Raw genomic sequence first — 14,217 nt, forward strand, 5'->3', positions numbered from 1 at the left:
GTAAGTTGTTCCTACAGAAGCCATACAGAAATCATTCTGATTTGAGAATTCAGTACCACTGTGGGTATTGAGAAGTAAAGATATAGAAAGGTTAGTTTTTTGTTTTTTTTAATAGAAAAGATTCAGAACTGTCTTCCTGAATCACATGCATCACTTTGAAAGTATGTCTCGACCATCATCCTTATAACCTGAAAAGGCTTGTTTTCTCCTTTTCATTCCTCAACAATATTAAAGTCTGGGAATTTAAAAAAAAAATAAAAATCTTGAAATTGCTAACGTTGCTTCTCCAGACTTCCGATTTCCTGTTTGCTCTCTGATCGCATGGTGGAAAAAAAGGGAGCCGGTGAAAACCTACAGCACTTCTGCGCCCAAAAGAAAGAGTTAATTAGAAATACAAATTCTCCCAGATTGTTATTAATGGGAACTGTAGAATAAGCAACACATATTTTGTGCCCATAAGTAATCTCAGGTAGCTTTGATCTGGGGCCCATGGCGGATGCTGCTGCGTACCGCTGCCGAGCTTCTGGGAGTCTGCCAGCACCAGACATCTGGCTACTTTGTTATCATTGGCTGATCGGCTCCCGCGAGGCCACTCTCATGACACTCGGCGAGGAAGGAGAGTGGCCTGGCGAGGGAGAATTATCGGCGCATTTGGAGTGGATTAGGGCTCTAAAGAGCTTCTCAAAGCACGACGGGGGTCTCAGGAGCTGGCCTCCGTCGGGGGTCTGGTGAGGGGGCTCGTGATAGACTTAAACAAGCCTGTTAGTGAGAAGACGGTGCGCATTTCATGCCAAACAGCAGCACTGAAACGAGCTCCCGTTTTTTTTCTCTCTCTCTCTCTCCCTGAAACAGCTCGAGGAAAGAGGGAGTTAATTATCTCGTCTCTTCATGTCTGTTGGCAGCTTTTGAAAAAAATCCGAGCTGATTTGGGAGTATACTGAGCTTTTCGCATTGGTTCATATGAATGCCGGTCCTTTTGAGGATTAGTCCTGATGTGTCTATAAAACTAAAATTCATTTAATTAATTCACAGATGGAGCGTCTATTTATTTTTCTTCTAAATGAACCTTATAATTCACCTACCCAATTGTGTATCTGTGTAATTGGACGCACCAGAGACACTGACACGGACAGTCCCAAACCTACAACAAAAACCATGCGAGTAATCATCTCTTTAGCCTCCAAATCACCTCAGCACACAGACAGACACAGAAATACACACGCAGACACAGAAATACACACGCAGACACATGCCCTACAGGTGAAATCTGCATTTCTTTCAGATATACTGTGATGTCTGACCTGAAGGAATGCTTTTCTTTCTGTCTATTGTGCACTACATGTAAGCCATTTGAGATTAGTTATTTGTGTGTGGGTGTGTGTGTGTGTGTGTGTGTGTAAGCGAAAGACTCTCTGACCTCTCTCTGCTCTTTTGACTATGTCTGATCATTGCATGCCCTCACCGCATTACAAAAAAATAAAAGTCTCCGTGGTGTATGTAACAATTTAATAATTTACATTTTCCAATTAGTTTTATTGTTTTGAACTTGCTAGAGGTAAGATTTCAAGCTCTAAAAACATATAAACTGAATCTGGTTTGGTTTCTGGTTTTGGGTTTAAAAAAAAAGAAAAGAAAAGAAAAGAAAACCCGAAATACAAATCTCAAACATTTATGTCTTATAAATACAGCTTTTATATAAATTTGTCAAAAAAAGAAAAAGCATGCAAGATTCCCAAGAAAAAAAAAGGGTTTCGAAAAACGAGCGGTCAAAGATTTTACGTTCTACGCAAAACGTGAGTTTTCTACAGTAATGTCAAACACCAGATTCACATCAAAACCATCTATTTAACATTCTAGCAAAAATGTTAGGCTAGGTTAGCATTAGCTTGCTGGTAAGTGTTAGCAACTGACATCCAAAGTTAGCTGTTTAATAGAAATCTAGCTATTTCTTTAAGACATGAAAACTTGACACGCACTTGTTTCATGTATGTGAACATGACTGAGGACTGTGATAGGCTACATGCTGAGTTGGAGCACTCTCAAAGCGTTTTCTTTCCCCTGAGAATCCCAGATGCTTCACCTTTGGCATAGTTAATATACAATCTTTAGCGTTGATATTGGAATTTGTTATGGTTCTGATTTTTTAACTCTCAGAAATGTAACCCATCGTTTCTAATTATATAATAATATAATGAGGTAAATCTTACTCCTAGCAAGTTCAACAAACAATTAAAAAAAAAAAAATTGGCAAAAATGGAAATTTCTTTAATATACAAAAACAACAAAAAAAATCTTTCATGTGATGTGTATATAAGTTCAAATAAATGAAATTCATCTCCAAATACTTGTGTCAGTTTGCTCTATAGTGCTAGCTATCAGCAGATCATTACACTAATCTCTCGTTCCCTCATCACTTTGAATGCCAACCCATGAGGCTCAGGCCAGCTGTGGAACGGCTTTGAAGACTCTGATAGTGCAGTAATTCAACCCCCCCCATGCCCCGTGTGGTAATGCCAGCTATTGCTGTTGTACTGTAAATAAACAGCTCTTATTTTATGTGATCAGAATAGATCTATTGTATATGATGCAGCATGCATTAAATATACAGCAGACTAGAGTGGGTAAATGTCTAGAAAATAAACAAAGATGCCTGGAAAATAATGAAAAAAAGACTCTAAAAAGAAATTCTTTACAGAACAGTAAACAGTGAATAACAAACTCAAATCAATATTTAGTTTCAAGTACACTGTTGGGCAGTTTTATAAGGAAATCAGCTGTGAGTGTTTTTATTTATGTATTTATTTATTTATTTATTTATTTATTCATTTTTATTTTTTTCAAGCATCTTGTTGAACTTTCCATAATTCTTCTGCAGACTCTGGCTCAGTCACTTGCTCAGTGTGTTTCTTTCTTTCGAGACTTTAAATTTGAAAATGTATTTTAGAAAGCTAAAATTGGCACACATTTATCACAACATGCACTACTAAAAAGGTTTTGAACACCTGGAGTTTCTTCTAATTTTTTTTTTTTTTTTTTTACCTCAGTTTAATCACTATTATTGCCACAAACCGAACCAATCCTTAATTAAAGACAGGAGTTCTTGGAGAGTTTGAACCCGTTCCAGTTATAGATCAAAGACTCATAGACAGCACTAGTGTTAACTGTAAAACATTAATATGTGGATTTAAAAAAAAAAAAAAAAAAAAGCACCTATACAGTGAGATTATTTGCATACAGTGATAATAGTCTGTGATGAGTAGCTTATGAGCAAACAAGTGAGAAGTAACATGATTTGCTTATTCATATATTTTGTGACTCCTGTTTTGGAGTCCTTGCACTGGCTACCGGTCAGTTTCCGTGACGATTTTAAAATGATGACTCTGACATACAAAGCATTATATGGCTTGGCTCCTTATTATTTATCTGCATTGTTAATCTCAGACTGAGATCCTCAAAGTCTAATTTGTTGACTGTTTGACAAACCCGCTTAAAATCTATGGGTGACAGGGTTTTTTTTCTGTCTATGCTCCTACCCTTTGGAACTCTCTTCCTCTTGAACTTAGGGAAGCTCAGACTTAAGAGGTTTTTAAACTAGTATTTGCTTTCTGATGTTTACTTTTATTCTTTATTTTATTATTCATTTATTGGGGCAGTATTGGTTTGGTGGTTAAGCCTCTGGGTGACTGATCAGAAGGTTGGGGGTTCAAGCCCCAGCACTGCCAAGCTGCCACTGTTGGACCCTTGAGCAAGGCCCTTAACTCTCTCTGCTCCAGGGGGCGCTGTATCATGGCCGACCCTGCGCTCTGACCCCAACTTCCTGACATGCTGGGGTATGCGAAGAAAAGAATTTCACTGTGCATATGTATATCTGATCAATACAGACTCATTATCATTATAATTTTTTTTATTTTTCTATGTATTGCATATTTTGTGTACAGTGCTTTGAGAAGCTGCTCTTTAAAATAAAGTTTATTATTATTATTATTATTATTATTATTATTATTATTACTATTATTCAGCTATTTATGTCTAAACCAATCCCAAGTCAAATATGATGGCTACTAAGAAATCAACAATACTCAATAATTCAACGAGTTCACATTTACTGCAGAGTACTGAACTGCTATATGGACATCATGTAAGTAGATGTAATTACTGCCTTTTCAGTAGGAATGTTGAACAGGGAATTCCACGTTGGAAATTTTGGAAAGTTCTTTCAGCGTTGATTCTGTGGAAACATCTTGAATATAGTTTTAAACAATTATCTAGTATTTCCTGTTATAAGATTACAATAAACTGAACATATGCTTATCAAACATCAATATCAGTCTAGTGTTACATTTATATCTTATTATACTGGCAGATGATTTTTCTTCTTTCAAGATATAAATGCTTAAAACAATCTGCCGATAGAACAAGAAGATTGAATTGACGGTTGAAATGAATAAATTAGACTATATTCAAGACCTATTAATGCTAATATGTCTTTTATTTTATTTATTTTTTGCACTGAATTGACTTCATAAACATGCCGTGTGTACACCAATCAGATTACAACATTAAAACCACCTGCCTAATATTGTGTAGGTCTCTGAAAACAACTCCATGGGCATGGACTCCACAAGACCTCTGAAGGTGTGCTGTGGTATCTGGCACCAAGATGTTAGGAGCAGATCCTTTAAGTCCTGTAAGTTGTGTGGTGGAGCCTCTATGGATCGGACTTGTTTGTCCAGCACGTCTCACAGATGATCGATCGGATTGAGATCTGGGGAATTTGGAGGCCGAGTCAACACTTTGAACTCTCTGTCATGCTCCTCAAACCGTTCCTGAACAATTTGGCAGTGTGTCAGGGCGCATTATCCTGCTGAAAGAAACCACTGCCATTAAGGAATAATGTTGCCAAGAAGGAGTGTACTTGGTCTGTCTGTCACCAGTTCACCAGTTATCCTTCTTTGGAGCACTTTCGGTAGGTACTTAACCACTGCATACCGGGAACACCCTGCAAGTCCTGCCGTTTTGGTGATCCCATTTTGGGACCCAGTCGTCCAGCCATCACACTTTGACACTTGTTAAAGTCGCTCACATCCTCACGCTTGTCCATTTTTCCTGCTTTCATCACATCAACTTTGAGAATTGACTGTTCATTTGCTGCCTTTGTAACGAGATAATCAATGTTATTCACGTCACCCGTCGGTGGTTTTAATGTTATGGCTGATCAGTGTACAAGGAAATCAAATACGTTTAAAAATAAAATAAAATAATTTTAATTTTAACATTTCAGTTCAGAACACACAATCGCACTTCACATTTCAGTGTTATTAAATAATAATTCATACACACACATCTATATCATGACGCTAACTAATACTGGATAAAAACGACAACTTAAATGAAATGACAATGAGTCATGTTTTCCTTCCTCTGGAATTCTCCCATGTGACATCATATGCATCATATCTGACCCCTTATTCCTGCCACCCCCTTACCACACTATTAGTTCTTTCCTCTTTCACTTGAGTGATAGCATTGTTAGCATCAAGCACAGCAGTGCACTTCTGCATTATTATGCTAATAATGAGCTTATAATGGAGGCTGAAGTGCTCTTGTACCTCTGTGTGTGTGTGTGTGTGTGTGTGTGTGTGTGTGTGTATTTAGGAGAGGCCTGATACCTGTCACCCAGCAGCCAAGCACAATTAAGCCTCCTCCAGGGGACGAAACGAGGGGACTTACCTGGATGCTGTGCTAAGCTCCCGCTGCAACAGTGAAGTGTTTGAAGATCATTAGATTTACAGACTCAGGCTTCATGGCCCCAACAAATCTACTGAACACTTTGCTTTGATCAGAGTGTGGTGTTTTTCTTTTTTGTCAGTAGTGTGTAGGTACAGCAAGTACATGAATAAATTATGTGCACAAAGTTAGCAGGTAAAGTGCCAGGTTTGATCTGAATGTGTGGGATTGGGTTTAATGAACATCAATTCATCTTGGCCATGCTGGTGCGATGAACAAACTTACGCGTCATTTCACATCACACACTAGATACGTTTCAAAAGAAACCAGTCGGTAGCCATCTTAGATCATCAAAATGATCTTTTTTTTTTTTCCTCAGTCATTTCAGCTGTTTTGCTTCACAACAGGAGTCCAGAAGTCCAAAAAGTGTTGCACAGCTGAAAGTTGGTGGATGATAAGTAAGCGGGGAAGGAACACATGGGACGTTCTGTTATAGAAAAGTGCTCAATGACCAGGTCGTGTGATGTGGCCCAACATGAATCAGAGTTACTGACCACGTTTACATGGACAGCAGTAATCTAATTATTGACCTTACTCTGAGTAAGATAATAATGTGATTACGGTGTTTACATGAGTCGCTTTTAGAATACTCCTTTCATGTACTCGTTTTAAGTGTTATAGAACATAATTAGATTAACGGCACGCGTCATTACGTCACCTCGCCATCCGACGCCCCTCCAGAATTTCACGTAACATACAGTTGGTCTTCGTTATGGTACCGTATACAATTTTGGGTGTTTTTATTTTTACTTTCAGTGCGATTAATTATTTGTCATGATATACGTGCAAATAGACGACTGCTTGATGGGCAAATAGATGGGCTGCGTCTCAAACCGCATACTTACCTACTGTATAGTAGCCGAGATACATGTATTATAGTAGGCAAGTACGCGGTTTGGGCAGCAGCCATGCTCTCTTGTTTGCCGTAAAACGGTTGAGCGCTGCCGTGTGTGTACGTGTCCTGTCGCGAAATGTGGTGAAAACTCTCACACGACGTTAATAGTATGATTAAGGTGTTTACATGTCTGTAACGCACGTCGATAATACGACTAAAACAGGAATACTCCACCAGTCTTAATTCCATTTGTGTTTACTTCGAGTATGACCTTAATCGGATTAAGGTAATTAAAAATTGCTGTTTACATGGTAGTTTCTTAATCAGAGTATCGTCTTAATCGGGTTAATAGTGGATTATTGTTGTCCATGTAAACACACTGACTGTTACCACCATGGAGATGGATTATTTTCCAATAACACCACAAAATGCTTTACTCATCTTATACCACTCAATTTGCCAATGATTACTTTATTTTATTTATTAAAGAACAATACATTGTACTTCTTATCCATTTAAAGATACATTTAAAGCTGTGTGTGGTCCACCAAACATGTTAATTCTTCTCATCATTAATGTTATAGCTAGAACATGAGCGTGGTATAAAATATTTTCAAGAATAAACCATAGATATAGACCAGTCAGGGCTGAGCTTCCCAGAGTTCATCTTAACTGGGAGAGAGAAAGAGAGAGAGAGAGAGAGAGAGAGAGAGAGTTCAGTGTGATGCTCACTTTACCATTTAACATCTATCTTTTGTGCTGCTATGCCTTTTTGGAAACTCAGCCAAGGCTATTTAACAAAATAGTTTAGTGATAACTGATTCTCTAGCTTATCACTGTTGTCTGAAACAAATATATAAATAAGATTGGTCATGTATTTGTGGTAATGATTGTGGCTAAGATAGACTTACATGCTAGCTTCATAGATTGGTCCCATAGACTATTGGGTAAGTGTAATTTACCCAATGGTCAAATTTTTCCCCAAACAATTCTTTCTTTCAAATTTATTCTGATTTATCATGGATTTAAAAAGTTTACTATTGCTTGGAAGATAATGATACGTTGCTCTCGAAGAAAACAAATAACAGTGATTTGTGAATATCACCTTTGTCACAGATTCACATGCCAAGTTTCTGGAAATCACTGTAGGATTCAGATTAAGCGACTGTTTCAAAATGATACTCATTCTACCGTTTTAGCATGCTGAAATTCATGCTGCCAGGCTTTAGGGAAAACTCCATCACAGAATCTCCTTGGGATTTGAATAGGCTTGATCTTATAAAGTAAATGCAGATTGTCAGTAACACAAGCAACTAATAGAAGAAGAAGGTCTGATGTGATCATTTCTGTGTATGCATTTTGCATCACAACCTCCTGAACACCTGAAAAAAAAAGGGGAGAAAAAAAGTGTACAGATACCATCAGCTCAGCTATTCATGCTACACACATGCACACAAATGTGAGCAAGTTTAAATGGTTTGTTTTGGCATGTGATTGGATGAAGCGAGAAATGATCATTAAGGCTGATGAGTGCTGACAGAGTGACAGGCGAGAGCTTTTTCATTTGTCGGATCAGATGGTGACATGCTCCATGAGAGGACGGCGGGAAAAGCTTTTCATTCGCATAGAAGAAAGGCAGAAAGGAGGTCAATTAGCATCATCCATTAGACAACTCATGACAAGCCATAGGCCTGTATTAACACCTGGGACAGTCAGACTAATGAGAAAGGTGGTTGAGATGTTCACTCAGCAGCTGCAGTCCCAGACAGAGACCTAAAACAAACCAATTCACCCCAATATGTTCACAAATACATACAGAAAATCATGTGCATCAATAAGTATGCTCAAATAACAGAACACTTTGTTATTTTTGGTTATTTGGCTTCTAATTGTCCTGTGTTGTTTCTATTTGATTTTAGAAATGTAGATTTCCCCGCCCCCGTTAGTACAGGAAAAATTACAGAAAAAATAAGGACTGAAAAGAAAACCCCATAAAAATGCAAACAATTTGTTAGACAGTAATAGAAAAAATGAGAACTAAACATAAAAATACAAATCATTTGCTAGATCATTTGTTTGCGTTTCACTGCCATCTTTATTAGTGCTGTTGTGGTACCATGATAAATTAAATTGTATCCTGGATATGGTTTAGTATAGTGTAGTGTACCATAGTATATGTAGTGAAATGTAGCGTGGTATAGTACAGTATAGTACATGTGTTATAGTGTAGTGTGTTATAGTATAGCATAGCATAGTATACTATACTATACTACATGTATTATACTATACTATACCACACTACAGTTCACTACATATACTATGCTATACTACACTACACTATACTATGTGTACTATACTATACCACACTACACTATACTACATTTACTATACTATACCACACTACATTATACTACATTTACTATACTATACCACACTACACTGTGCTATACTATACTATACCACACTATACTACACTACATTGTACTATACTATACTATACCACACTACACTATACTACATTGTACTATACTATACTTTACCACACTACACTACAGTACACTGTGCTATACTATACTATACCACACTACACTATACTACATTTACTATACTATACCACACTACACTATACAACATGTATTGTACTATACTACACTACACTGTGCTATACTATACCACACTACACTTTACTACACTGTGCTATACTATACCACACTACAGTATACTACACTGTGCTATACTATACCACACTACACTTTACTACACTGTGCTATACTATACCACACTACACTTTACTACGCTGTGCTATACTATACCACACTACAGTATACTACACTGTGCTATATTTTACTATACTACACCACACTATACTACACTGTGCTATACTATACTACACCACACTGTACTACACTGTGCTATACTATACTACACCACACTGTACTACACTGTGCTATACTATACTACACCACACTATACTATACTACACTACACTTTACTACACTGTGCTATACTATACCACACTACAGTATACTACACTGTGCTATGCTATACTATACTATACTACACCACACTATACTACACTACACTGTGCTATACTATACTATACTATACCACACTATACTACACTGTGCTATACTATACCACACTATACTACACTACACTGTGCTATACTATACCACACTACACTGTGCTATACTATACTATACTATACCACACTATACTACACTGTGCATAACTATACTACACCACACTATACTACACAGTGCTATACTATACTACACTACACTTTACTATACTATACTATACTATACCACACTATACTACACAGTGCTATACTATACTACACTATGCTATACTATACTATGCTATACAATACTATATCACACTACAATATACTACATATACTATACAATACTATATTACACTATGCTATATGATACTATACCACATTATATATAAATATAGTGGTATAATATAATATATTACATGTAGTATAGTGTAGTGTGGTATAGTATAGCATAGCATAGTATACTATACTATATTATACTACACTATACTATGCGATACATTACTACAGCACACTATATATATAGTATAGTATAGTATAGTATAGTATAGTATAGTGTATTCTAGCATATACAGTACTAGCACTAACCTAGCTGTACCACTAGTACACTTATTAGTGCTGTCGTGGTAAAACCCAGTGTGTGTGTGTGTAGGTGTGTATGTGTGTGTGTGTGTGTGATGTAAGATTTGGGAGACAAGTGACTTTTGACAGAGCTCTGTGCTTTGTTTATTTTTATTCTCTTTCATTTCTTTTCATTGCTTCATCATTGCTTTTCAGTGCACAGCGTTCACATACATTTCACAAAATAAAGCAAATGAATTGTGAAATCCTGATCAAGGATGTTTTCTCTGGGTGTTTTTACTCTTGTTTATGCATAAAAAAAAAAAATCATTTTACCTTCATTATACATTTCCATACATTTTTTTAAAAAAGTTATCGAAATGTCCACACCAGTGGACTGCATGCGTTCAAACGAAGAATTAGTGTCCACTCTAGTGGATGTTATGCAGAGTGAATGTTTACAGCAGCTATAACAAAAGTGATAACATTGAACAACATTAATTATATGTAACTATAAATGGATAAAAAAAAAAAGAATGACATACAGTTCATTAATTAATAAAACAGGTTGCATTTCAGTATGTACTGGTATAGGAAAATAATCAGCTTTGAGGTAATAATTGTAACTCTGCTTTGTGTCACTGATTATTTTCCTGTGACAGCATTGGGCAGCAATATCATATGTGTTAAGATAACACAATATTCAATTTATTTAGAATCTTCCTATTCGTTTTAAATTACACAACTCTGCACAAATACCCACCCAATCTGTGTTTGTACACATTTCTCTGTTCGCCTGCTGCTTTACAGACATGGGGTGGTGACCACAATATTGGCAGGTGTGAATTTCCTGAATTTACAATTAAACCAAACGCCAAAAGCGAAGTTGATATATTTCATATTGTCAGCACAGGGGCCACTTCAGTGGCTTTGCTTTACCGGTGCCTTATTTGAGACAGTGGCAGGTGCATTGTGGGCCGTCTGAGCTATATTGATTTGGAGGACCTAGAGGTATGTGACATCATTATGAGGATTGACCTTCTCGTGCTCTGGCCTGGGGAGTCCTGGTGTGGCTGAAGTCTCAAGCCCTCGCTTTCAGGGGGCCACGGGCACTGCGGTATCATGGGAAAATTGGTAGCACGTTATTTGCTTGGCTGACCTCCTGGTGCACCCACAACCCCCCCGATTATCAGACCCTGTGCAAGGTTCACCATATTACATCAACGTGTGTATTTTCAATGTTTTTCTGGCAATAATAGGATCGAAAAATAAGAATGGGTCACCAGAGTTGCTTGCAATGAACTATCTAGATCTGAACGCAGCTGGATCACATGACTTGATTATAAAAACCTATGTACTCACCATCACTTACTTTTTGTATGGATTAAGTATTACATGAATTTAGGCTTACAGACATTCCACGACATTGAACCTTACTATTAATTGATAAAAAGAATAAAACAGTCCAGGACATGTTATTGGAAAATAATCAACTTCAGTGTGGTAAGACAAACTTTGCTTAGTGTTACACTGTATCACACCACACCATCATTGATCATTTTTTTATAACAGCACAAACCACAGTGATCTTTTCCATACTGACTGCATGTAAGAAATTATTGTGTGGCTCAGTTTGGCAGTGAGCAAAGCAGTCAGTAAGGCATGTGTTTCTTTGTTTCTGTACTTTTAAAATTATTGTACAAAGAAGATCAATGAAACCAATTAAGCCAAATAAAACAGTTGTCCAACAGCAAAGAGTTATGTAACACTCTGATTTAAGGTTCTACACAGAACCTTTAATGGTTCCCGTGAAGTACATTCTTTGAAGTACAAACAACAGTACACTCAAGTAGACTCAAAACATCACATTATGGCACATTAGGCAGCTTTAAAAACAACTTCCATGACAACACCACCGTGACAAGTGTTTGTATCCTGAAAGGTTTATGGGCCGATTTTAAGTGTAGATTCTGAACGTCATCTAGATTTGGCATGAGTCATATTTTTCTTGGATGATCCCTGGAAATGATTCCTGAATAATAAGAATAATAAGTGAGGGCTAAAAAAAAAATCAATTATGTATCATAATAGAAACTCAGTGTTACTTTTATAAAACAATTACAGTCGAGACAGAGGAACACCCTCGGCAAAAATAATTCACGTTTAAGAACAAATGTAAAAAATTATATATATATATATATATATATATATATATATATATATATATATATATATATATATATATATATATATTTTTTAAACTTGGCGTTTTACCTGTCTAGAACTTCTTATTTGTTCTATAAGCCTTGATTATAGTATCCATGCTGTTGTAATCTTATTTAACACTGGTTTCTGTTTTCACTTTTTTGTTGCCAATCCATTTATCCAAAGCTATCCAGCTTAATTCAGCGTTATAACTGGGGCATGATCTGTGTACTGATCTGGAAGTGTTGTAGGAATGAGAAGAGAGAGCACTGAAAGAGAGCGAGGGGAGCTCAGCCAGTCCTCTGCTGTGTCACTGGCTCGTCTCTTTCTGAGCGCTGACCTCACACACACTTGTGTAAAGAGGTGTGAGGAGATAAAGAGAGAATGCTGCAAATAAAACCACTGAAAGCAATCCGGAGAGAGTGTCAATCTTGTCCTCTATCCCTCCCTCCCTCCTTCTCTCTCTCTCGACTCTCTCTCGCTCTCTCTCTTGCTCTCTCATCCACACTCACACACACAGTCACACACTGTCTGCCTCTCTCTCTGACCCTCTTTTTCTCTCATGCTGACACACACAATCTTTTTCTCTGTATGACACACAGTCTCAGACAAGTCATACACAGTCTGACAGCCTCTCCCGCTCTGTGTATCTCACTCTCGCATGCATAAATACAGTACATACACACCTACACTGTCTTTCTCATATATACACTCTCACTGTTGCTCTCTCTCTCTCTCTCTCTCTCTCTCTCTCTCACACACACACACACACACACATGCACATTCACCGAGTCTCTCAGTTTCTTCCCTTCTCTCTGTTGCATCCTTTGTCTCCATTTTCTCAAAACATGTCTGTGTTACCTTACAAAGGAGCGGTGTGTATTAAACCAGCTGTCTCTGGTGGTCCGGGTATAATTGGGATTGTTAGCGTAGCCCTGCTCCTGAGGGACGCTCTTGAAAATGTCTTTTGTGCAAAGCACACAAGTGGCGCGGCGCTCTACCTTGATTCTGATGTGCGTCAAAGAAAGCAAACAAGTCACCTGAGCTACTGTACATCAACCGGAGCTGTTATTTTTCCTTTCCGCTCACGTCTCTCGTCCCTGTTTCAGCTTGCCATTTTGCCATTTTCCTTTTGCGTTGTTATTTATGTGTAGTAAAAACAAAAAGCTCTGCCGAGCCCTATTTATACTTAGAATCCCTCTGTGTGTGTGTGTGTGTGTGTGTGTGTGTGTGTGTGTGTTTCTTTTCTTAGTGAGGAAACAAAAGTGCACTTATTAGTTTGAAACTACATGTTTTTGGATTGGTGGGGGTTTTTTTTGGGGGGGGGGGGAGGGGGGGGGTTTGGAAAAGAGAGGGAAATACTTCCAAGCTCACCTGTCTGATGATATATAATGAAACCGTCATAGAAAGACAGACATAAGGGGGAAAAAATGAAGAGGAGGGAAAAGAAGAACAGAGATGGGAGCAAAAAAAAGAGGAGGGAACGTAGGTATGCGTATATGCAACATATCTGTGCTGATTTCTGTTTTGAATTTCATCCAATCCAAACAACAGTTTTGTCTCCTACAGTCTCACAGCTGATGGAGGACTTTTATCCCAAACATCTCCTTTCTCTGGAAACGTTGTGTACTATGCTTAATTTTACTGCATCCACTATATACTCAAACACCCGGTCTACAGTTTGTGTAAATGTACAGTATATTAAGGCTGTACAGAGTAAGTTCATGCCACTGCTCAGAGTCTATTGCTCTGGAGCTGAAGCCCT

Source organism: Ictalurus furcatus, chromosome 3, assembly GCF_023375685.1.
Source record: "Ictalurus furcatus strain D&B chromosome 3, Billie_1.0, whole genome shotgun sequence".
Classification (NCBI taxonomy): Eukaryota; Metazoa; Chordata; class Actinopteri; order Siluriformes; family Ictaluridae; genus Ictalurus; species Ictalurus furcatus.